General features: G+C 42.3%; 1 protein-coding gene across 1 annotated transcript in view; it reads left to right on the forward strand.

The window, feature by feature from the left end:
• The window catches only part of BCAP29 (B cell receptor associated protein 29), a 67,794-nt gene that overhangs the window by 16,400 nt on the left and 24,283 nt on the right, over positions 1-27,111 (forward strand). The window lies entirely within an intron of this gene.

A 27,111-nucleotide genomic window follows, 5' to 3' on the forward strand; every position in this document is an offset into this window, starting at 1 on the left:
GTTCCTGGCTCCAGGCATTGGCCTCGCCAAGCCTGCCTGTTGGGAGAATTTGGGAATAAACCAGCAGATGAGAAAGAGAGAGAGAGAGAGACTGAGACTGACTAACTCGCTATCTCTCTAACTCTGTGTTTCAAAAAAAATGTTTATAAATGAAAAAAAAAAATCTTAAGCCGTGAAACTTCCTACCTGCTAGGTAAAAGGAAAGCATTCCTTGAAAGACATAGATATAGAGTAAGCAATAATCTGGGATGTCAACTGACAGTTTGAGTGCCTCAGTCCAAAATATGTTGCACCCTATGGCTGAAATGGAGTCCATTTTCCTGAAGGCGGTTATTTCATCCATAATTTTTAAAAAGTGTTCTGGTAGTATTTCCTTCTTCCTAGTCAAAAACATATTATAACCTGCAGCTTCACAACATAGAAAGGTAGATATGCCAAATCCAATGTCTTTCCAGAAGACTTTGTGGGGCTTGACCCATGGCACCATGTCTTCATACAATAGATATTCCTTGGTAATAGCCAGATACTAGAGAACTTCTCAGCCAGTCAGGGGTAAGATAATAATCAATGCATAGACATTTTCAATTTCCAATTTTTTCTCCCACTTTAAATTGGAAGTAAATAGGGGAATATTCAATAACAGAATCAAGGTCCTACTTAACACCATTAGCAATCTTAGATTTTCAGTAGTTCTCAGTGTGATAGAAGTTCCCTGTAACTTAACTAGCCTACAGAACATCTGTGTGTGTTGTTTGGATTCAAAAGCCCACAGATAACTAATTCTGTAAACAAAACAAAAATCCACAGGAGAAACAGGCACTGATGGCAGCAGTTTAAAATACCGCATCCCACATTAGAGTTCCAGGGCTTGAGGCCTGGCTGTCCTTCCAAGCAGATTCCTGGTAATGCACACCTTGGGAGGTAGCAGGTAATGACTCAGCTGGTTAGGTACATACCACCCACGTGAGAGGCCCAGACAGTTCCTGATTTCCTTCTGGTCCAGCCTCAGACTTGTGCGTATTTGGGGAGTAAACAGGCAGATGAAAGATCTCTCTTCCTCTTTCTCTCTGCTTTTCTCATAAAAGATTTTTTTCAAAACCACAAGAGGATACTTTCATATGATACAAAATTGTTTAGTTACATTCCTGCTTCTTCTTCAAAGTGAAAACGGAGTTTATAGACAGTTAAAAAATAAATTGTCCTCCTAGACATGTTAGTATACTATATGATTGGTTAAAGTATAGCCCCAAATTTAAGAATCTTGTTGTAGTTGGTACTGTTGCCTTTTTTTTTTTTTTTTGAGATTTTTTATTTTATTTGAGAGGTAGAGTTACAGACAGGTAGAGTTACAGACAGTGAGAGGGAGAGACAGACAGAAAGGTCCTCCATCTGTTGGTTCACTTCCCAGATGGCTGCAACGGCCGGATCTGCGCCGATCCGAAGCCAGGAGCCAGGTGCTTCTTCAGGTCTCCCACGTGGGTGCAGGGGCCCAAAGACTTGGGCCATTCCCAGGCCACAGCAGAGAGCTGGATGGGAAGAGGAGCAACCAGGACTAGAACCGGGGCCCATGTGGGATACTGGCGCTTCAGGCGGAGGATTAACCTACTGTGCCACGGTGTCAGCTCCGGTACTATTGCCTTTTCTGCAATTCCAAAAGATTTGGAACATAATCAAAATATTTTAAGACTTGTGTGAAAATGAATTTAGTGTAGTTGGCTACCTTGTGCAAGACATTGCAAAGGAGAAGCTAGCGTTTTTTTTTTTTACCTAGCCTACAATGTTGCTGCTAGTTATTTCAAAGGATACTAGGTATTATTTCCAAGATATCTTTAATTAAAGGGGAAAAAAAAGCTTCAAAGTTTTGCTTTTCTTTGTATTTGCAAAGGATCTCTTTTATGTTACAGGCAGAATAGGATAAAAATGTAAGACAAGGATAAGGTGTATGTTGTACCACGCATCTCTTAGTCATGTTCAGTTCAGTTTCTTCTTCCTTTGTTTTTTGAGAATTCCAACTTTGAGATATTTCAGCTTAAATTGCGTTAAGACTGACATAAAACTAAACCCAATGTTACATGAACATTTGTTTCAAAGACAAATCAGATGTTTGGAGAAAATGAACTCTTTGATAATAGAGGATTGTATTTATAATCTGATAACAAGAGAATGCCACCTTCTGTGTTTGAAGTGTAGACTGCAGAACTACTTTCAAAGTGAATCAGTGTCATGGTAAAAGCAGATTTTACCTGCTTGGGTACATCCAGTTTGGTTCTGGCAACATGTGTAATATTTTATGAACACTTTTTTTTTTTTCACCCAAAGTTATTTTTTTAGATAACATTCTTAATGGCCTTGAGAAGGTCAGCGTTCCATTTCCAACCAAGGTGGTGTTTTGTACTCTTGACCTATCCGGGGCAAATTCATGAAGGCAAGAAATGAAAAGTTACATCAACTAACAGTGTACGATTTGGATGAATTCAGCAGTAAAATGTTCTGAATACAGCACCACTCAAAACTAGTCATTGATTTCTAACAAATGAGGGTATTGATCCAATATTGCCACAAAGGTCTTTTATTCTTGAAAATTGAGTAACAAAAGGCAACAGAATTGTGTGTGTGTGTGTGTGTAGGTAAATATGTGTTTTTCATATGAGTTTTCTTACAGTATTTCTTAAATCTAAGTAAAATATTTATTCCCAAATATGTTGGCAAAAATGAAATGTAAATAAAAAATATTATTCAAGCTAATTAGACTCAAGTTGGAAAAGTGATGATCTGAAGGCAGCTGTTAATTCTCAGTAGTGACAGACCACCATTAGCTTTTAACCACCAGCTCAGATTTTGACCAGACTTTGTAAACTATTACCTGTGCTTCAGTATCATAACAGCACCATAGTGAGGCAAAAGAGCAACCATGTCCCAAAGCACCTAATTTATTCTCAGGTCTGACTTGATCAGGTATAAGGATCCAGCCTGTCATTTTAGTAACCCATTTAACAGTAACTCCAATATGCCAGTATGGAGTAATTGGGAAGGGCACTGCTATAGAAAAAATGAGAAACAAAGCTTCGAAGAATTTATAAAGTTTACAAGCTCTCATGATAGAAAAAGACTTTACAGGAGAGTATTTCAAGAAATTCATGGAAAGTAGAATTAAAAGCTAAGTTTATTTGGTACAAAAATGTTGAAATCCACATACAATTTTTTTTTCTTTTTTTCCCCTAGAAACCTATTACTTAAGGTATACAAACTTCACATATTTTATAAATATGACTTTAGGAACATAGTGATTCTTGCCACTGTGCCCCTTCTCCCACCTGCACTCCCATCCTCCTTCCTCATCCATCTCCTATTCCCATTCTTATGTTTTTTAAATACTTATTTATTTATTTATTTGCAAGATAGAGTTACAGAGAGGTAGAGGCAGAGAGAGGTACTCCATCTGCTGGTTCACTCCACAAATGGCTGCATTGGCCAGAGTTGCACTGATCAGGAGCCAGGAGCTTTCTCCAGGTCTCCCATGCAGACACAGGGGCCCAAGAACTTGGGTTGTCCTCTGTTGCTTTCCCAGGCCACAGCAGAGAACTGAATCAGAGCCCATATGGGATGCTGTATCTGCAGGCAGTGGCTTCACCTGCTATGCCACAGTGCCGGCCCTTATTTTTTACTAAGATCTATTTTCAATTTACTTTACAGAAGATTAACTCTACACTAAGTAAAGAGTTCAACAAATAGGCCGGCGCCATGGCTCACTAGGCTAATCCTCCGCCTTGCGGCGCCGGCACACCAGGTTCTAGTCCTGGTCGGGGCACCGATCCTGTCCCGGTTGCCCTTCTTCCAGGCCAGCTCTCTGCTGTGGCCAGGGAGTGCAGTGGAGGATGGCCCAAGTGCTTGGGCCCTGCACCCCATGGGAGACCAGGATGAGCACCTGGCTCCTGCCATCGGACCAGCGCGGTGAGCCGGCCGCAGCGCACCGGCCGCGGCGGCCATTGGAGGGTGAACCAATGGCAAAAGGAAGACCTTTCTCTCTGTCTCTCTCTCTCACTGTCCACTCTGCCTGTCAAAAATTAAAAAAATTTAAAAATTTTAAAAAAAAGAGTTCAACAAATAGTATTAAAAAAATATATATTCCTGAACAGTTTTTTGATTTCTCTTTTGATTTTTTCTATGATCCACTGTTCATTCAAGAGCATGTTGTTCTGTCTCCATGTGTTTGCATATGTTCTAGAGATTCTTGAGTTGCAGATCTCCAGCTTCATTCCGTTGTGGTCTGAGAAGATGCATGATATGATTTAGATTGTTTTGAATTTCCTGAGACTTCCTTTATGACCTAGCCTGTGGTCTATCCTAGAGAAAGTTCCATGAACTAGTGAGAAGAATGTGTATTCTCCAGCTGTAGTATCAAAAGCTCTGTAGATATCCTTTAGGTCCATTTGATCTGTAGTCTTGATAAACTCTCTTGTTCCCTTGCTGATTTTCTGTCTAGTTGACCTGTCCATTGCAGAAAGTAGGGTGTTGAAGTTCCCCATTACTATTGTATTTGAGTCTATCTCCCTTTAGATCTCTCAACATTTCTTTTAAATAGCCAGGTGCCCTGTAATTATGTGCATATACATTCATTTTAGTCATATCTTCCTATTGAACTGTTCCCTTAATCACTGCATAGTGCCCTTCTTTGCCTCTTAACAATTTTTGTGTTAAAGTCTATTTTGTCTGATATTAGATGGCTACATCAGCTCTTTTTTGGTTTCTGTTAGCATGGAATATCTTTTTCCATCCTTTCATTCTCAGTCTGCATGTATCTTTGTTGGTGAGATGTGTTTCTTGTAGACAGCAAATAGATAGGTTGCTTTTTTTTTTTAATCCATTCAGGCAGAGTGTTGAGGCCATTTACTTACATTCAAGGTAACTATTGATAAGTAACAACTTGGCCCTGCCATTTTTCCATAAATATTCTTATTTTTCACAATTGGATTGCCTTTGTACTTTTACTGGTAGATTTTCTGCCTTTACCCTCTTTCATAGTGATAATCATGTTTCTGTGTGTAGCACATCCTTAAGCATCTTTTGTAAACCTGGAGGAGTGGCGACAAATTCTGTCAACTTCTGTTTGTTATGGAAGGTCTTTATTTACCTTCATTCATAAATGAGAGCTTTGCAAGATACAATATTTTGGGTTGATGGTATTTTTCTCTTAAGACTTGGAATATATCTTGCCATTTTTTCTAGCCTGTAGGGTTTCTGATAAGAAGTCACGGGGCTGGCGCCATGGCTCACTTGGTTAATCCTCCGCCTGTGGCGCTGGCATCCCATATGGGTACCAGGTTCTAGCCCTAGTTGCCCCTTTTCCAGTCCAGCTCTCTGCTATGGCCCGGGAGGGCAGTGGAGGATGGCCCAAGTGCTTGGGCCCCTCACCCGAATTGGAGACCAGGAGGAAGCACCCGGCTCCTGGTTTCGGACTGGCACAGCACCAGCCATTGCAGCCATTTGGGGAGTGAACCAACAGAGGGAAGACCTTTCTCTCTGTCTCTCTCTTTCACTGTCTATCTGTCAAATAAATTAAAAAAAAAAAAAAGTCAGCTATAAATCTAATTGGAGATCCTCTGAAAGTTACCTGGCATTTCTCCTGTGCACATTTTAGAATTGTTTCTTTATGTTTTACTGTGGAAAGTTTGACTACAATGTGTCGTGGTGAAGATCTTTTCTGTTAATGTTTATTAGGATTCTATATGCTTCCTACACTTGGACGTCCCTTCTTGCCTCCAAATTAGGGAAGTTTTCTGTAATTATTTCACTATAAAGATCTTCTATCCATTTTCTCTCTCCATGCCTTCAGAAACTCCTAAGATCTGTATGCTGGGTCATTTGATAGTATCCCATAAACCTCCAACACAGTTTTTAGTTTTCTAATTTCTTCTCCTTTTTTTGCTTTGATCTGACAGTAACATTTCCAGAGAGTTGTCTTCTAACTTGGATATTCTTAAAAAAAAAAAAAAAGATTTATTTATTCTACTTGAAAGAGTTACAAAGAGGCAGAGAGAGAGAGAAAGTCTTCCATCTCTGGTTCATGCCCCAAATGACCGTAATGTCAGAAGCTGGGGCATTCTGGAGCCAGGAGCTTCTTCTGGGTCTCCCAAATGGGTACAGGGTCCCAAGGACTTAAGCCATCTTCTACTGCTTTCCCAAGCCATAGCAGAGAGCTGGATCTAAGTGGAACAGCCAGGACTCAAACTGGCACCTAAGAAACTGAGATGTTAAATAGAAATCAAAATTAAATATTGGAAATGGAGAATTCAAAAGATCAAATAAAAAATGTGGTGGAAAGCCTTAACAAGAGATTTGGAGAGGCAGAAAAAAGATGGCCGCAATGGCCGGCACTGCGCTGATCGAGAGCCAGGAGCTTCTTCTGGGTCTCCCACGTGGGTGCAGGGGCCCAAGAACTTCTGGGTCTTCCTACGCGGGTACAGGGACCCAAGGACTTGGGCTGTCTTCTACTGCTTTCCCAGGCCATAGCAGAGAGCTTGATCGGAAGAGGAGCAGCTGGGACTAGAACCGGTGCCCATGTGGGATGCTGGCACTTCAGGCCAGGACGTTAACCCGCAGCACCACAGCGCCGGCCCCATGGATTTCTTTAATTTGTGGATTTGCTTACGATTACTCCTAAGTAGTCCTACAATCTTTTTTTTTTTTTTAAGATTTATTTTATTTATTTATTTGAAAGACTGAGTTAGAGAGAGAGAGGTCTTCCATCTGCTGGTTCACTCCCTAGATGACCGCAACGGCCAGAGCTACACTGATCTGAAACCAGGAGCCAGGAACTTCTTCTGGGTCTCCCACATGGGTGCAGGGACCCAAAGACTTGGGCCATCTTCCACTGCTTTCCCAGGCTATAGCAGAGAGTTGGATCAGAAGAGGAGCAGCCGGGGCTAGAACCGGCACCCTATGGGATGCCAGCGCTTCGGGCCAGCACTTTAACCTGCTATGCCACAGTGCCAGCCCCCTACAATCAGTTCTTTGAATTCTGTTTCCAGCATTTCTTCAATCCCTTCATTTTCACATTCTAGTACTGAAGTGTTATTGTGTTAATTTGGGGGCATCCTGTTGTCTTTCTTATTCTTGTTTCTTGAATTGCTGCATTTATATTTGTAGAGACACTTGTTGTTTTGTTTTTTCCCTGTGGTGGCTTTTCCCTGTGAATTAGTGGAGTGTCTGCTCTTTCAGTGAATACCCTGAGACGTGTGCTGAGTGTGACCAGGGAGCAGTGTTCAGTGTTCCAGGGTGAGAGAGGTGTCCAAAGTGACACCGAAGTTGAGCAAGGCAAATCTCTTTTTTTTTTTTTTCTTTTGAGGTGAGACTTAATCTGCTCTGTTGGAGTAGTCTCAGGCTCACCTACTCTCCTCCAAAGAGCCCAGTGCCTGGGCATTAGCCCCAGTGGGTACAGTGTTCATCCATGCTGCCCAAGAACCACACAACGGATCCATGCAGTCCTCAGTGTGAGCACAGATCCTGCAGCAATGACCCTCACCAGATAATCAGGGAGCCCCGGGTGTGTGGAGTCACTCACAGTGACTGCCCCAGGACCCAGCCACACCCTGCACCCTCCTATCACCTACACAGTCCCAGCACAGGTCTGACAGCCCCCCGTCAGTTCTCCCAGCAAGACTCAGGCATCTCTCGGCTGTTGCTGGGTGTGTGGACACAAGCTGGTGCAGCTGTTATGTATGTCCAAAATGGTGTTCACCCTCTCAGCTAGTTATAGGACCCAGTGCCGTGTGATCAAGGAGAGAGAATCGTGCCCTCTTTTTTTTCTTCAAGGTTGGCAAGTACACTGTCCCCACAGGGCCCCAAGCTGGATTCATGCCAGGCTTTTCCCACAGCTTTATTGCCAAAGCTTGGGCTGCTGCAATCTGGTCTCACCTCACTCTTTAAAGCTCTTGGCTGCTGGGATCCTGAGTTGTGTGCTTCCACACCTTCCACGTAGATCCACAGTGTCCCTCTAATTTGCATAGAGTTTCTTCTGTAGTTTTCTCCCTAACTCTTCCCTGGGATTCAACTCTCTCCACTTTTTTTTTTTTTTTTTTTTTAACTATCTTCCCCTAAACTAGAGCAGTAAGCTCTTTCCCTTTTCCACCATTTTGGAATTCCTGATTTTTTTCTTAATATATATTTTTTATCAACTTTTTGAAAACTCTATATATATTTACATATATTAGTAAACCTTCTGATCTCCAAAGAGACACTTCAGAGGACTCTTCCAGCATGACTTCTGGCACTTATAAATAAATACTTTCTTAGTATTTGTTCTTTTTTTTTTTCAAATATTTATTTATTTATTTATTTATTTATTTGAGAGGCATAGTTACATACAAAGAGTGGGAAAACAGAAGTCTTCCATCCACTGGTTCACTCCCCAAATGGCCACAAGGCCAGAGCTGGGCAGATTCAAAGCCAGAAGCCAAGAGCTTCTTCTGGGTCTCCAACATGAGTGCAGGGGCCCAGGCACTTGAATCATCTTCCACTGCTTTCTCAGGCCATCAGCAGGAAACTGGATGAGAAGTGGAGCAACCATAACTAACAGGCGCCTATATGGGATACCAGTGACACAGGTGGATGCTTAACCTACACCACAGCGCCAGCACTAGTATTTATTCTTATAACTAGAGCAAACATGGACCATTAAATCATTGCATGCATACATGCAGTGATAAAAGTAGGCATAATTTTAAAAGTGATTGAGCTGCTTGTAGACACAACTGTTCCTCATTCCTTTGGGAACAAGAATATATAACATATGCTATATTTTAAAACAATTTTTTTAAGATTTATTTATTTATTTGAAAGAGTTACACAGAGAAGGAGAGGCAGAGAGAGAGAGAGAGAGAGAGGTCTTCCATCTGCTGGTTCACTCCCCAACTGGCTGCAGTGGCTGGAGCTGAGCCGATCCAAAGCCAGGGGCTTCCTCTGGGTCCTCCTATGCAGGTGCAGGGACCCAAGGACCTGGGCCTTCTTTCACTGCTTTCCCAGGCTATAGCAGGGAGCCGGATCAGAAGTGGAGCAGCTGGGACTTGAACCGGCACCCATATGGGATGCCAGCATTGCAGGTGGCAGCTTTACCCACTACACAGCACCAGCCCCTAAAACAACCTTTTTTTTTTTTTTTTAAGATTATTTATTTGAAAGTCAAAGTTACACAGAGAGAGGAGAGGCAGAGAGAGCGAGAAGTCTTCCATCTGATGGTTAACTCCCCAACTGGTCAAAATGTCTGGAGCTATGCCTATCCGAAGCCAGGAGCTTCTTCCGGATCTCCCACATGGGGGCAGGGGCTCAAAGACTTGGGCCATCTTCTACTGCTTTCCTAGGCCATAGCAGAGAGCTGGATGGCATGCTGGCACTGTAGGTGGCTCATATGGAATGCTGATATGGAATGCTGATGTCCCAGGTGGTGGTTTAAACCACTGTACCATAACATCAACTAATTCCTTTATTGCAAAATCATTTAATGTGGAAGAAAGCATCACACAGTTTTTAAAAGTGTAGTTATAAAGATAAAGCAAATTTTAAGTAAATTACTTAAACAAAGCATATGCAAACAGAAAAGAAACTGACTGTAAAGGTCTCTTGTGTTATCAAGCAGTGGTAGCATATAGGCCTTAGGCTTGAGCTGGGAAAGAGAACCTTCTAGTTATCTCTGTAAAGTATTGATAATTCAGCTCTCTTCTTGGGCACTTGCTTGCATATCATTTGACTTGCCTCTAAATGAACTAGAATTTTGTTTTACAGACCAACTTTACTACCCTGTAAGATATTACAGGTTTTTTTTTTTAAGTCATCCTTTATTGCCATAAACAAGTATACTAATAAACAAATGATACTAAATAGGAACTGGGGTGAAACAAATGATACTAACATAGGGACCCATGATGAAAATAGTCAAAGTGCTTCACAAGAGAAATTAAAGATCAACACAAAAATGGGAAAATTACAGGGGAATTACCAACTACATATCAAACCCCTAAATTTCCTACCTTTTACATCCTAAGAGTAAGACATAGCTTTGTATACAAAAATTTAAAGCTAGAATTTCTAGTTCCTTACAAATGAACCATATATATGTATACATATATATATGAGAAAGAGAGGTGTCCACAGAAAGCTCATGGAAAATTGAAATTAAGGCCGGTGCCGTGGCTTAACAGGCTAATCCTCCACCTTGCGACGCCGGCACACCGGGTTCTAGTCCCGGTTGGGACGCCGGATTCAATCCCGGTTGCCCCTCTTCCAGGCTAGCTCTCTGCTATGGCCCTGGAAGGCAGTGGAGGATGGCCCAAGTGCTTGGGCCCTGCACCCGCATGGGAGACCAGGAGGAAGCACCTGGCTCCTGGCTTCGGATCAGCATGATGCACTGGCCGCAGCAGCCATTGGAGGGTGAACCAACGGCAAAAGGAAGACCTTTCTCTCTGTCTCTCTCTCTCACTATCCACTCTGCCTGTCAAAAAAAAAAAAAAAAATTGAAATTAAAAGATGTTTATTTTGGTGCAAAAAAGTTTTCAAATACATCCATAGTTTTTTCACAGTATGCATTTTCCATGTATTTTTTGAAGACCCCTTACATCTATCCTTATTTATTTATTTTATTTGAAAGGCAGAATTAAAGAGGGAGAGACACCAAGAGAGGTCTTCCATCCACTGGTCTAGTCTCCACATGGCCACAATAGCTGGGGCTGGGTCGGGCCAAAGCCAGAAGTAGGGAGCTTCAGCCAGATCTCCCATGTGGGTGGCAGGGACTTAAGCACTGGGGCCATCTTCCACTACTTTCCCAGGTGCATTAGCAGAGAGCTGGATGGAAGTGGAGCAGCTGGAACTCCAACTGGCACACATATGGGATGCACAGTTTAACCTGTGCACCACAACACTGGCCCCTAAAAGTCTCAAAATTCAACCCACGAGTGTTTTTCAGTTGTAAATTCTTATGGACACAGATTCAGTTGTCTTTAACCCATGATTATATCAAAGCCACCATCTTATTTTAAATTTGTTAAGGTTTAATAGCGGTGTGATATTTTTGGTCAGATTATAATTTTTCAGAAATATTTATTTGAAAGAGGAAAAGAAACAGATACTCCACTTGCTGGTTCACTCCCCAAGTGGCTCCAGGACCCAGAAACTCCATTCTGGTCTGCCACGTGGCTGGCAGGGACCCAAATACTTGGGCCATCTTCTGCAGCCTTCCCAGGCACCTTATCAGGAAGCTGGATCAAAATTGGAGCAGTCAGATCTTCAACCGGCACTCTAATATTAAATGCTAGTATCACAGAAAAAGGCTTAACCTGCTAAACCACCATACCAGCCCCATATTATTTATTTATTTTTTCTTTGTTGCCTATTGATGAGTTTTTATGATTTGAATAAAGAGAAATGTGGGCTTTTTTTCCTTCTGTTTACTTGTCTGTAGTTTCTGCTGCTTTTACTTATTAATTGAAAAATATTCAGTTTTGAAAATAATTTGATGGATGTGGCAATTGGCAATATATAATTGATAATATATTAATTACTTTAAAACAAGCAAAATCTATGACCAATCTTTTATTTAGGTAAATAAAGGATTTATTAGTATATCATATTATCTTATGCTTACTGTAGGACTGTACTCCTGGAAACAATAATGTAATGGTGATATGTTATTCTTCTGGTTCCTTGTTACATTCCCATATAGTTGTGATATATTCCTTTCCTACAAGGTTCTTACCTGTTCCCAAAGTATATACTCATAAAATAAACTTGTGTCTTCTAGTTACTAGAAGGAACAGCTATGGGGAAGATGTAAGTAAAGACAAAAATTCAAGAATATGTTATATACAATTGACAATTTCAGCAAGCATAACTCTGTCTAATTATAATCTCTATAGAGGGGCCTTAAAGCAAGAGAAAGTAGTCTTTCCCCAGAAAAGCTGATAGTCCAGTTGGATGTGTCAGACATATATACAGAAGATTACTGGGATTCATTCACCCCCTACCCCATGTGATATATAATACATGGATTAGTCTACCAGAAAACAGAATGGAGAATACTAAATGCATACTGAATAAAAGAGTCTTCTAGGCAATAAAGATGTAATCAAGCACAATTCTCTAAATATGTTGGTGGACATAGACTGAAAAATCAGTGAAATGGCGTTATTGTGAATGATAAGAACAAAATATCTAACATACTGGTCTGTTAGAAGTTGATGTATGGGGGCTGGTGCTGTGGCGTTAACACCCTGGCCTGAAGTGCTGGCACCCCATATGGGTGCTGGTTCGAGTCCTGGCTGCTCCACTTCCCATCCAGCTCTCTGCTATGGCCTGGGATAGCAGTAGAAGATGGCCCAAAAGTAGAAATGCCTAAAAAAACAGTTGGCAGTAGGATTTGAGAGCTCAGAAGAAAGGCAATCTCAAATTAGAATCTAAGCCATCTCATATGCAGACAGCTCAGAGTTACATCAGAGTTAATAGAAGAGTCAAGGAATGCTGAACAGGAAGAGGTCTGAACACAGAACTTGGGCAAATACAAGAGTACTTCAAAAAGTGTATGGCAAATAGAATTCAACAATGTTTATTTTAGTGCAGAAAAGTTTTAAAATCCGTGCATAGTTTTTTTTTTCTTGATACACATTTTCCATAAACACCTTTTTTTTTTTTTTTTTTTTTTTTTTGACAGACAGAGTGGACAGTGAGAGAGAGAGAGAGAAAGGTCTTCCTTTGCCGTTGGTTCACCCTCTAATGGCCTCCGCGGCCAGCACGCTGCAGCCGGTGCACCACGCTGATCCGAAGCCAGGAACCAGGTACTTATCCTGGTCTCCCATGGGGTGCAGGGCCCAAGCACTTGGGCCATCCTCCACTGCACTCCCGGGCCACAGCAGAGAGCTGGACTGGAAGAGGAGCAACCGAGACAGAATCCGACGCCCCAACTGGGACTAGAACCCGGTGTGCCGGTGCCACAGGCAGAGGATTAGCCTATTGAGCCGCGGCGCCAACCCATAAACACCTTTAAAACTCCATGTGAACATGAATTTCAAAATTTTTGCAGCAGAACAAGCATGTTTTAAATCTGTTTTCTCTGAACTTATTTATTTGAGCATCAGAAAGAGAGATAAACAGAGAGAAGGTTCCCATTCACTGGTCACTCCACAGAAGCCCACAACAGCTCAGACTAGGCCTGACCAAACTAGAATCCAGGAACTCAGTTCAGGTCTCCCATGTGTTTGGCAGGAACCCAGCTACTTGAGCCATTACCATTGCCTCCCATAGCCTGTGCTAGCAGGAAGCTGGAGTTAGGAGTCAGGAGTCAAATTCAGGTACCCCAGTGTCAGATTGTGGCATCTTAACCACTATGCTAAACATTCTGCTATGATCTTTTTGAATTGATTTCCTCATATCAACATTTGAGGGTTAGGCTGAGAAGAAGCATCAGGTTTTTTGCTTGGTGACTATTAACCTATAGTCTTTGAATCATTTAGTGAAGATCCCCTGGATTCTGGGAAGATGCCTATTTTCAATATTTAAAAACAGCCTTGTGGGGGCCATCGCTTTGGCACAGTGAGTTAATGCCCTGGCCTGAGGTGCCAGCATCCCATGTGGGCACCAGTTTGAGACCCGGCTGCTCCACTTCTGATCCAGCTCTCTGCTATGGCCTAGGAAAGCAGTAGATGGCCCAAGTCCTTGGGCCCCTGCACCTTGTGGGAGACCTGGAGGAGACTGCTGGCTTCGGATTGGCGCAGCTCCAGCCATTGCGGCTAATTGGGGAGTGAACCATCAGATGGAAGACCTCTCTCTCTCTCTGCCTCTCCTCTCTCTGTGTAACTCTGACTTTCAAATAAATAAATAAATCTTAAAAAAAAGAAATAGGTCGGCGCCGCGGCTCACTAGGCTAATCCTCTGCCTTGCAGCGCTGGCACACAGGGTTCTAGTCCCAGTCGGGGCACCGATCCTGTCCCGGTTGCCCTTCTTCCAGGCCAGCTCTCTGCTGTGGCCAGGGAGTGCAGTGGAGGATGGCCCAAGTCCTTGGGCCCTGCACCCCATGGGAGACCAGGATAAGCACCTGGCTCCTGCCATCGGATCAGCGCGGTGCGCTGGCCGCAGCACGCCTACCGCGGCGGCCATTGGAGGGTGAACCAACGGCAAAAAGGAAGACCTTTCTTTCTGTCTCTCTCTCTCCCGCTATCCACTCTGCCTGTCAAAAAAAAAAAAAAAAAAAAAAAGAAATAGCCGTGTGTCTGATGATGCAGATGTATATAGTACAACATGCTGTATGCAGGGATAAAACTAAGAAAAATATATTTCAGAAGCTATTTTGTTATTGCCAAAAGGAACAGAATGTATGGCTAATAGGTGTTGGAAGAGGTGAGGGTGTTAGAAGAAACTGAAACTTGGAAAGCAAATGCTATTGCTTAATCATGCTCCCTCCTCTCTCCCTGGACTACTTCACCAGTTCCACAAATTGATAGTTCTTCAGAAGGTTTCCTTTGTTTGTTCTCTTTCCATCTTGCTTTATTTTCTGCGTTGTTGGCAAGAGATTACTGTCAAAGTATTCTAAACATTTGTATTCCAGTAAGTCTTCACATAAAGTGATTTGCTTGCCCTCCAAACTGGACCAATAGCATATTCTCCCACCTCATGGCATGTCTTAGCAACCTTCTTAAACCAAGTACTCCTCAGCAGTCTTTATCTGATCACTGCTTGGGATCTGGAATTATGTAGGCAGTTAAATAGCAAAGGTATTTTAGCAATATAGTCTTTGTTCCATTTTTAAGCGTTTCTTATACCTGCTCTGTACAAGGTCTTGTGCTTGTTGTGGAGGACACCAAGATGAATACATTGTTTTCCCAGTCTTCAAGGATGTATAGTTAGATTGATTTTAAAAATAAGGCAAGAAGTGATTACAAAGCCAAAATAAAAGTATAATACAGGCCTGGCACTGTGGTGTAGAAGGTAAAACCACTGCCTGCAGTGCCAGCATCCCATATGGGTGCCAGTTCGAGTCCCAGCTGCTCCTCTACCAATCCAGCTCTCTGCTATGGCCTGGGAAAGCAGTGGAAGATGACCCAAGTCCTTGAGACTCTGCAATCATGTAGGAGATCTGGAGGAAGCTCCTGGCTCCTGCCTTCAGATCAGCCCAGCTCCAACTGTTGCAGGCATTTGGGGAATGAACCAGTAGATGGAAGACACCCCTCTCTCCCTCCTTCCCTCCCTTTCTCCCTCTCTCTGCCTCTGCCTGTTGTAACTCTGACTTTCAAATAAATCAGTAAATCTTTTTTATGAATTTATTTGAAAGTCAGAGTTACACAGAGAGAGGAGAGGCAGAGACAGAGAGAGAGGGAGAGAGAGAGATCTTCCATCCACTGGTTCACTCCCCAGATGGCTGTAACAGCTGGAGCTGTGCTGATCCAAAGCCAGGAGCCTCCTCCAGGTCTCCCACGCGGGTCCAAGAGCTCAAGGACTTGGGCCATCTTCTACTACTTTCTCAGGCCATAGCAGAGAGCTGGATTGGAAGTAGAGCAGCCGAGTCTTTAACCGGCGCCCATATGAGATACGGGCACTGCAGCCGGTGGCCTAACCCGCTACGCCACAGCACCGGCCTCCATAAATAAATAAATCTTAAAAAAAAAAAAGAAAGTGTATTACAAAGTGCTTATGGTAGCACAGGGGAGAGCATGATTGTTTGTTACTGACAGTTGGGGAAAAAATAGTCAAGGATGGGAGGGATTTCAGAAGTAAACATGGGCAGTGAGTGTATTCTTCTGACTTCTGGAATGCACATGACCCAAGGATGAGAAGCCATTGTGGCTGAGCTTATGGCAAGGGCAGAGTGTGCATGATAGCAATGGGAAAAAGCTGAGACAGGCTAGGGCAGGGTGGAGTGAGCACTATGCTTTCTAAAAAGAAGTCCAAAATCTATTCTAAAATGATCAGAGAAGAAACAGCAGGTTTTCAGCAAGAAAATGTAGCTCCAGAAATAGTCCTTTGCCAAAGAATTTGTGGACAGAGATTTAGGTAAAAGAAAATAACTCTCAAGTGTTTGAAGGTCTTTTAAGAATTCTCCTGGGGCCGGTGCTGTGGCATAGTGGATAAAGCTGCCACCTACAGTGCTGACATCCCATATGGGCACCAGTTCGAGTCCCAGCTGTTCCACTTCCCATCCAGCTCTCTGCTATGGCCTGAGAAAGCAGTGGAAGATGACCCAAGTTCTTGGGCCCCTGCACCCACATGGGAGACTGGGAGGAGACTTCTGGCTCTTGGCTTCAGATTGGCACAGCTCTGGCCGTTGCTGCCATCTGGGGAGTGAACCAGTGGATGGAAGACCTCCCTCTTTCTCTCTGCCTCTGCCTCTGCCTCTCTGTAACTCTGCCTTTCAAATAAATAAATAAATCTTAAAAAAAAAAAAAAGAATTCTCCTGCATAGTTTAAAGTAGTGAAGACATGTAGATAATATTTGGAAATATGGAATTTAAAAAGTTACTCAAAACTTTATTATGAAAATATTTATTTGAAAGAGTTACAGAGAGGGGTAGAGACAGAGAGAGAGGTAGAGACACAGAGAGAGGTCTTCTATCCACTGGTTCACTCCCCAAATGGCCACCACGCCTGGGGCTCCACCAGGTTAAAAGCCAAGATCCAGGAGCTTCTTCCGGGTCTCCCATGTGAGTGCAGGGTCCCAAGTACTTGGGCCATCTTCTGCTGCTTTCCCAGAAGTATTAGCAGAAGCTGGATTGGAAGTGGAACAGCTGGGATTCAAACAGATGCCCAAATGGGATGCCCGCACTGCAGCCCAGGACATTAACCCGCAGCACCACAGTACCAACCCCTCAAGCTTGGTTTTGAGAGCAGCTCTTGGCTCTGTGGGACCATGGGGAAGTTCTTCACTGTAAGCTATAGTTCTTCATGACGTTGTCTGTGCTCATGCTTGGTTTACAGTGATACTAAAAGCTTTGACTAATATTCTGAAAAAAAAATTATTTTATCAAAACTAAAACGTTTTCCCCAAATTTAAGGATAATTTTTCTATGGTATTTCCTTTCCAAACACATTTTATGTTGTCCTTTTCTATATCATAATAAAAAGGTAGTAAAACTTAAGGTGCAATCTGTTATAAGCTTTTTAAACTCAGAGAAAAAGGTCTCTCAAAGCCTGAACAATGGTGAAATATGTAATGTTAGATGTTTGAATTGTTCATTTGCTAACTAAATCTGGGGTTGGTTTGTAAAGCCAAAGTATAATGGAACTGTTCTTTCCAGTGAGTGTTTTGGAATTAGATTAGTCAGGCCCAGGATGTTTTCATTGCTCAGTGTGTAAAAGTGATGAACACCAATGAGGTGAATTAGTTTTAAGACACCAGAGCATGAGCTTTTTCCTTTAGAAGTTGCCTAATGAGGGCATTTCCACGTGAAAATTCAACCAGCGTCTCAAATCAATTTACCCCAAATTGAGCTGCTTATTTTATACAAATTGTCCCTTCTTTTGGTTCTTGACTCAGTCACTTTTAAAATAGATGGAAAGCAATCAGCTAGGAAAATGAGCTGGAAAATTAAAGGATGAAAAACCTGTCTTCCTGAAACTAAATTTCATTGCACCATCCGCTGTCTATCTGGATAGCCTTTATTCTGTGAGAAAATTGATAGAGATAAAACAAACAAACAAAAAAAAAGGTTTTAAATTTTCATTGTAATTTGGACCATCTTCTTATGTTCTGATACTTTGTTTTACAGTTTTTTTTTTTTTTGAGTACATGTATAATCTAAATCAAGCTGATAAAACTTAAAGTGTTGCTTTAGGACAAGGGTCAGTAAACTGTGCCCACTGGGCCAAATACATCCTTCTGTCTTGTTTTTATAAAGTAAAATTTTTCCATCAAAACCATTATTTTCTGTGGCTTGAGTTAAGTAGTTGTGGTGGAGACTGAAAGACCTGGAACCGTTTACAGAAATAGTTTACTAACCTAGTTAGGGTCTTCAAATGAAGAAAAGTGCTTTTTCACTATATATGAGATCATGCTGAAAAAATTTGTTTTTATTAGTGTTATAAAATGTGTGCACTTCAGTACTTGTGGAACTAATTTTAATTGGATTAATTTAAGGTGTTATATATGCTTACACGTAGTAAAGCTAGTTTTTTGCAAATAGTCAAAGCAAATTCACTCCAGGGAATTAGAAATTTGTAATTCTAGATTTCACATGTTGCTTCTATGTATGCATGAAATTGCTTTTTTATAAAATATACTTTTTTAAGGTTTATTTATTTATTTATTTGAAAAGCAAAGTTATGGAGAGGCAAAGGCAGAGAGAGAGAGAGAGGGAGGTCTTCCATCTGCTGGTTCACTTCCCAAATGGCCGCAACAGTTGGAGCTGCACCTATTCAAAGCCAGGAGCCAGGAGCTTCTTTGGGTCTCCTATGTGGTTGCAGGGGCCCAAGGACTTGGGCCATCTTCTACTGCTTTCCCAGGCAATAGCAGAGAGCTGGATTGGAAGTAGAACAACCAGGACTCGAACCAGCACCCATATGGAATGCCCAAGGCCTGGACCCAGGAGCTTCTTCTGGGTCTCCTATGTGGATCCAGAGTCTTCTGCGTCTCCAAGGACTTAGGCCATCTTCTGCTTTCCCAGGCCATAGCAGAAAGCTGGGTTGGAAGTGGAGCAGCCAGGTCTCGAACCGGTGGCTATATGAGATGCCGGCACTGCAGGCGGTGGCTTTACACACTATGCCATAGCGACAGCCCCTAAAATACACTCTTTTCAAAACAGTTTGTCAATCTGTACTTAAACAATGCTTTGCCTCAAAGCCACATTCTGATTTTAAAGCTCAAAGTACCCTATTAATAGTTTATAATCATTCTTTGCTTAAAACAGAATTGAAATTGTTTTCTTAGATGCTTTATTTGGCAACCTCAGATTAATAAAATCTTCATGTATGTTTTGATATTTTCCTTCACCAGCAGTACATTCAATGGGATTGTTTTTATTGATTTCGAAAACCTCAGAGTGCCAGTAACCTGTGTAACTATCAGTGTGCCTTAAATCCACGTTTTTTCTAAAACACTCTGCCATGAGCTTCATTTAATTTCCTGGTACCCTAGAAGGTATTACCAGGCATTAGTTTACCTTATTACAGGTAGGGAGATTGAGAAACACATACATATACACAGGGGCTGGCATTGTGGCATAACAGGTTGGGTGTCTTCTATGCTTCTATATCCCTGATTGGTTACTTATTGATAGTACACTCCAGAGAAATTATCTTTTTATTTATAAATCTCTTTTTTTAAGACTTATTTATTTATTTATTTATTTATTTGAGAGGCAGAGAGAGAGAGAGGTGTTCCATCCTGAGGTTCACTCCCCAGATGGCCGCAACAGCTGGAGCTGCACCAATCTGAAGCCAGGAGCCTGTAGCTTCTTCCAGGTCTCCCAAGATGGCACTTGGACCATCTTCTGTTGCTTTCCCAGGCCATAGCAGAGAGCTAAGTTGGAAGTGGAGCAGCCAGGACTCAAACCCTTGCCCATATGGGATGCTAGCACTGCAGGCAGTTGCTTTACCTGCTATGCTACAGTGCTGGCCCGGTAAATCTTTCTTACTAAGAAGGCAGAGGCCACATCTAAGACATTCATGTGTCCTTAGTATTCTAATATTCCAGACAGTATATAATAGATACCAATAAATCTAACACCAAAATGCTAACTTTGGTGCCCTTTCTTCCCTTTTTACCCAGTTTAGATTTCATTATTCATCATAAATATACCCCTAGTCCTTTTCTGTTTCCTTAATCCTGATAAAGAGCCAGTTGTGTTAAAGAAATGATAATTAAATTAATATGGGCCCCCAAAAGTATCTTATTTCATTCTTCCAAAGTCTTCACTTTTCTAAAACATCTCATGTCAAAATTCTAAACACATCCTACTTAATACAGCATAGATGATTAGACAGAAACTTCATTTCCTTACCATTCCTTTTCTTACCCCGACAACTAGACTCAAACCCTCTGTGTCCTTGGGTTACAGCAGTTTCAGTGTTGATCTTTCCCCAGTGCTTTGGATCCCAGCACCAGTATCTTCTCAATGACTTTGTTTCTGAATTAACTCTTCACTTCTTATCCTATAAACATTCTCTCTGGTTTCTTGTCCAAAAAAAATAAAAACAGAAACTTTCCTCATCCCACATTCCCCTCCAGGTACCTTGCCCCATTTCTCTGCTCTATAGCAAAATTTCTTTTTTTTTTTCTTTAACTTTTTATTCAGACATTTCAGACTCACAGAAAGGATGCAATAATAATATAAGAAGACAATTTCCCTAGTAATCTTCCCTCAGTTGCCCAAATAATGACATTTTACATTAGCCTTGTCCATTTCTCTGCTTCTTCATACTATTCTCTCATTATTTTGGTGTTTTCCAAATGGTAACTTTCTAGTTTCCTCATTCCTTCTACGTTAGATGCCATTTTGTGGATGGGGGAGTTTTCCATTTTCCCTAGTCATTAGCTTTCTCAATGTGATGAGTTGTTATATCTAATTTTGAGCATTATATTTTACTGTTGAGATTGTCTTTTAAGATTTGACCAGTGAAGGTCTTTCCCACTGGACCCAATGTTCTTTTGTTTGTTTGTTTGTTTGTTTTTGTCTTTTGTTTTTTGTTTTTGACAGGCAGAGTTAGACAGTGAGAGAGAGAGAGACAGAGAGAAAGGTCTTCCTTTTTCCATTGGTTCAACCCCCCCAAATGGCTGCCATGGCCGGCGTGCTACACCAATCCTAAGCCAGAAGCCAGGTGCTTCCTCCTGGTCTCCCATGCGGGTGCAGGGCCCAAGCACTTGGGCCATCCTCCACTGCTTTCCTGGGCCACAGCAGAGAGCTGGACTGGAAGAGGAGCAACTGGGACAGAACCAGTGCCCCAACCGGGACTAGAACCCGAGGTGCCAGCGCCGCAGGCAGAGGATTAGCCTAGTGAGCCGTGGCGCCGGCCCCATGTTCTTTTGACATGCTTTTTTTTTGTTTTAAAGTTTATTTTATTTATTTTGAAAGGTAGAATTACAAAGGTGGTGGGGGAGGGGACAGAGAGAAAGGTCTGACAGAGAGAAAGGTCTTCCATCCGCTGGTTCCCTCCACAAATGGCTGTAATGACCAGGGCTATGCCAGACCAAAGGCAGATGCCAGGAGCTTCTTCGAAGTTCTCCATGTGCATGCAGGGACCCAAGGACTCAGGCCATCCTCCCCTGCTTTCTCAGGTGCATTATCAGGGTGCTAGATCAGAAGTGGAGCAGCTGATACTTTAACCAGCTCCCATATAGGATTCCAGCACTGCAGGTAGAGGCTTAACCTATGTTGCCACAGTGCTGGCCTTGACATGCCTCTATTACACACATACTGGGGCTGGTGTTGTGGTGTAATGGAATAAGACATTTTCTGATACAGCAAGGTGTTCCAAGCTTATCATGTGCTTTTCTTCCCCCAGTCCTTGAATCAGTCATTTCTCTAGTGAGCCTTGGTTCCTTTAGGTGGAGAATGGTATTTAGAACATGAGAACTGGACCCTAATGTGATCATCACTACTGGGATGTCATCATCTCTGGGCCTCTGAGCAGACAAAATTAATATTTGCTTAAAGTGTACCTCTGGAGAAACTTATCCTGACTTCTCAGTCTGATAATGCTGCATAGTCATTCTCTATCCTTCATCCAGTTTCAACTTTCTGCCTACACTTACCACTATCGTGGTCTAGGTATTGTGTATATTCTTCCACAACTAGAAAATGAGTCCTCAGCATTTAGAAAAATGCCTGATGCATAATAGATATTCCACAAGTAGCTGAACAGATAGTTGAATGGTAACTCCTTTGTCTTAAGGGCAATTTTCATTTCCGTTACAATTTCATCTTTTATGGTCATGAGAAGTAGAAATCGTTGGTGTATACTTATAGACCCTTCAGGAGAAAAATTACCTGCCTTGGACTTTAATGAAAACAGTAACAGTTTTCCATTCCTATTGTTGAATCTTGCAACCCTTCTATAAGTACATCTTAACCGTAATGTACAATATTTTCAAATCTGTTGTGAAATCTAATTTTTTTTGACAGGTAGAATTAGACAGTGAGAGAGAGAGAGAGACAGAGAGAAAGGTCTTCCTTTTTCGTTGTTTCATCCCCCAAGTGGCCGCTACGGCCGGCATACTGCGCCAATCCGAAGCCAAGAGCCAGGGGCTTCCTCCTGGTCTCCCATGTGGGTGCAGGGCCCAAGCACTTGGGCCATCCTCCACTGCCTTCCCAGGCCACAGCAGAGAGCTGGACTGGAAGAGGAGCAACTGGGACAGAATCTGGTGCCCCAACCGGGACTAGAACACGGGGTGCCGGCACCGCAGGCAGAAGATTAGCCAAGTGAGCCGTGGCGCTGGCCGATGTGCTTTAACAGCCCTTTAGGGACACAGGAGTCAACTAAGAGAGTCCCCAGTGGCCAAGGCTGGACAACTTAAGCAAGAAAATAAAACAATACTAATTTGTAGTATAAAGTATAAAATAAATATCCATTAATCCACACTGATATAAATGAATAAATGGAGCAAATCGAATGGACAAATCTTGATAGAATAACTTCTAGTCCCAGTTGGGGGCGCCGGATTCTGTCCTGGTTGCTCCTCTTCCAGTCCAGCTCTCTGCTGTGGCCCGGGAAGGCAGTGGAGGATGGCCCAAGTGCTTGGGCCCTGCACCCGCATGGGAGACCAGGAGGAAGCACCTGGCTCTTGGCTTCGGATCAGTGCAGCATGCTGGCCGTAGCTGCCATTTGGGGGTGAACCAACAGAAGGAAGACCTTTCTCTCTCTCTCTCTCTCTCTCTCTCTCTCTCTCTCTCTCTCTCTCTCACTGTCTATCTCTGCCTGTCAAAAAATAAATAAATAAATACCACATAGCCTCAGTCCTTTATGCTGTCAAGTTCTCAAAAATGAAACCAAATAAACCTAAGGGGGAAATGCTAGAGGTATGAAAATTTTTCAAATGGTTTTCTGCTGCTCAGTCCTTATAGCTATTGTAAAACAGCCCAACTTTAGATGCCATGTCATTGCCTCTAAAAAATTACTCTTCCCTTTCCTGGCCAACTTTAGCTGATTTTGTGTGTAATCTCTGCTAGAAATCACAGTGAGCCAATAATTTTACATACTAGATTAGTCTCACCAGCTCCTTCCACTGTCCATATAGCTCCATAAATGTGTTTGACACTTTAAAATATTTTAGCCTGCTGGTATATCGTTTGCCTCAAACATTTTAGCTTAATATGTCTTATTGTAACAATAATTGTGATTATTTTCTGTATTAATAACTGAGGCATAGACCTTAGAAATGTCCTAGCGTCACTCTCTACTTGAATCTGGCCAGTATTCTCGTAAAAGATCTCAGCATTCTGTAAAGCCACTAGCAAAGGATAGCAGCTCATTTTTGCAGATAAAAATTGAATTAACAACTTAGCTGTATTTCCTTAAGCCTTCTTGTCCAATAATGCTTTCTCTGTATATGCTGTTTCCAAAATAATATGGTTGAAAATAAAGCAAGCATATTCACAATGTCAGATGACAAGTTTATATAATCCCTTGGTTACAGATGCAGTTCCAGAAGGAGGTGGAAGGCGTCCAAAATACAATATTGTATATTGTAATTTGCATAAAATGAGAGATAGAGAAAGGACTGGGAAACAGCCCAGGAGGCTTCTAGATAATATAACTTTCCTTAATTAGAGTGAATTCAATAAGATAGTAATCATTAGGTTTATCAATATCCATCAAAATAAGCAACACAGTTTATACTTGGCTTGAAGTGGCAGAAAACAGTGTTTGCACTCATTTGATTTTTTTTTAAGATTTATTTTTTATTTATTTGAAAGGCAGAATTAGAGAGAAGGGGAGAGACAAGAGATCTTCCATCCACTGATTCATTCCCCAAGTGGCTGCAACAGCCAGGACTGGGCCAGACCAAAGCCAGGAGCTTCTTTCTGGTCTCCCACTTGGGTGCAAGGGCTCAGGGACTTGGGCCCTCTTCTTTTGCTTTCTCAGGTGCATTAGCAGAGAGCTGGAACAGAAGTGGAACGGCAGCAGGGTCTTGGCCTAAGCCAAAAGCCAGGAACTCCATCCTGGTCTCCAACAGAGGTAGCAGGAGCCCAAGCACTTAGGCCCCCTTTCACTACCTGGCACATTAGCAGGGAGCTGGATTGGAAGCAAAGCTGCTGGGACTCAAACTGGCACTACAATATGGAATGCCAGCATCACAAGCAGCAGCCTAACCCACTGTGCCATAACTGGCCCCTATGTATATATTATTTTTTTTATTTTAAAGACTTATTTATTTACTTGAAAGAGTTATACAGAGAGAGAAGGAGAGGCAGAGACAGCGAGAGAGAAAGGTCTTCCATCCACTGGTTCACTCCCCAATTGGCCCAGACAGCTGAAGCTGCACCCATTTGAAGCCAGGAGCCGGGAGCTTCTTCCAGGTCTCCCATGTGGGTGCAGAGGCCCAAGGATTTGGGCCATCTTCTACTGCTCTCCCAGGCCATAGCAGAGAGCTGGATCAGAAGTGGAGCAGCTGGGACTCAAACCAGTGCCCAAATGAGATGCCAGCACTATAAGTGGCAGCTTTACCAACTGTGCCACAATACCAGCCCAAGTATATATTATTTTTAACATTAAGACCAGCCCCTATTCAGTACAGCCCCTGACCAATCAATCTGTTCTGATTGTTATAAAAGTACTGTAGACTTATAACAACACAAATATAACACTCACAGGCCTGAAGGCTAGAAATGTGAGATTAAGGGAACAGCAGGTTCAGTGTGGTGAGGGCCCATTCCCTGGTTCATAGATGGAACCATCTCACTGTGTCCTCTCTTCATGTGAAGGGAAAGACGGGAAAGCAGCATTCTAGAGACTTTTGTTAAGCCACTAATCCCATTCATGAAGGCCTTGTCCTCCTGACCTAAAACCTCCCAACCCCACCTTCTAATGCCCTTGCATTGGTGATTAGTTTTAAATATGAATTTGGGAGAGAAACAAGCATTCAGACTATAGCACCGGTGCCAGCGCTAAGGCATAGTGGGTTAATGCCCTGGCCTGGGGCACTGGCATCCCATGTGAGCACTGTTTCAAGACCCAGCTGCTCCACATGCAATCCAGCTCTCTGCTGTGGCCTGGGAAGGCAGTGGAGGATGGCCCAAGTCCTTGGGTCCCTGCACCCTCGTGGGAGACCTGGAATAAGCTCCTGGCTCCTGGCTTCAGATTGGTGCAGCTCTGCCCGTTGCAGCCAGTTGGGGACTGAACCATTGGATGGAGGACCTCTCTCTCTCTGCTTCTCCTCTCTCTATCTGACTCTTTCAAATAAATAAGTAAATCTTAAAAAAAAAAAACACATAGCACCAACATTCCATTCTTAAAGCCGCCATTATAGGCTAGTGTGCATTATTATGTTGTAGGATCTAGTTTGCTTTTTATACACACCAGAAGTGCAGGCTCTTAAACACTTTTAGTAAGTCTTGAAGATAACCATGCTTCATAGTTTCCAGTAACCTCTAGAAAATGCCTTTTGGTAGAACTGAAATGAAAACTAATATATAATTCTATATTATGGCTGTGGGCCCAGTGAACTACAACTACCACCAAAAATCTGTCTTCTATACCTGACTCCTATCTACCAAATCTAATTTAAAAAAAATAAAATTTTAAATTTAGTTCCTGGTTGTACTATCCACATTTAAAGTGCAGCATAAGGAATAGGCTTTTAGCTTAGCGCTTTAGCTGCCCATGTCAAAGTAGGTGGGTTTCATTCCTGGCTTCCAGCTTCCTGCTGATTTAGAGTCTGAAGGGCCACAATGATGGCTCAGATACTTGGGAACATGCCACCAAAGTCAGAGACTTGGATTGAATTCCCAGCTTTGACCCAGCCAGGCTTCAGCTGTTGGTGGCCATTTGGGGAGTGAACCAGCAGATTGGAACACTCTTGTCTCTGTCTTCACAATTCATAATTTTTTAAAAGTATCTAATAGCTACATGGATATAGTGGTTATCATATTGAGAACACAGATGTAGAATAACACAAAAAGTTTTGACAACACTGTCTAGAAAGCACTGATATAAGAAACACTTTAGTTAACAGTGGCTTACATATTTATATAAAAATCTCCATATGATGACTCTCTAGAGGAAAAGCAACCAGCTTGTTTACAAATAGAGCCTGTGATTTCATTTCATTGTGCAAGATAACTTTTAAATCTGAGTGCTACTTTCTTCCCTAGAGCCAGAGCCCATACCCTAAAAGATCTACAAGTGCAGAACTTCCAAAGGCTGCACATGCAGAATTATACAAAGAGCTAGTTCAAGATTCTTAATATTTAAAAAATGATACCCACCTCCAAGATGGTGGAAAAGGGAGGGAGCACACTGATAGTCCGGGAAAAGATAGTTTAATAAAAGTGGAGATACTATAGTTTCAGGGAAGAGTTAGGGGAAAAAAAACTGCAGAGGAAACTCTTCTGGAACTAGTGGGACACGGTGGACCTACGTGGAAGGCACGGGCACCCATGGCTTGGGACCCCAGCCGCCAAGTCTATGCACTAGCACTGGAAAGGGAGGGGCCAGCGCTCAGACACTGACTGCCTTCAAGGAGAATAGCTCAGCTGTGTGGAATTACTTCCCTTCTGAATGAAAAAAAAAAAAAGAAGAAGATTTACCACGCCAAACCTGGGTGTGTCACCTTTGGTACACCCTTAACCCTGAAGAACTGAACAAAGCCTCTCTGGCCACACCTATCAGAAGCATCTAAAGATCCACCAAAAGCAGACAGTCCACTTAATCTAGAGTCATAGTATAACGAGAAAAGCCACCACAGCAAGGAAAAAAAAAAAAAGAAATCAAAGAATATCTCCACAATGCCAAGCAACAAACCAAGGAAAAAAGAACAAGGAAAACATTATGATGCCCCCAAATGAACATGACACTCCAATTCAGACTTAGAAGACAGAGCACAGGAAAGTATACAGTCAAACCAAAGAAAAGAAGAGGAAATTAGAAATCTAAAAAATATGGTTGGGAATCTACAGGATACTATTTAAAAACCCAACATTCGGGTTC

Source organism: Lepus europaeus, chromosome 1 (assembly GCF_033115175.1).
Source record: "Lepus europaeus isolate LE1 chromosome 1, mLepTim1.pri, whole genome shotgun sequence".
NCBI classification, from domain to species: domain Eukaryota; kingdom Metazoa; phylum Chordata; class Mammalia; order Lagomorpha; family Leporidae; genus Lepus; species Lepus europaeus.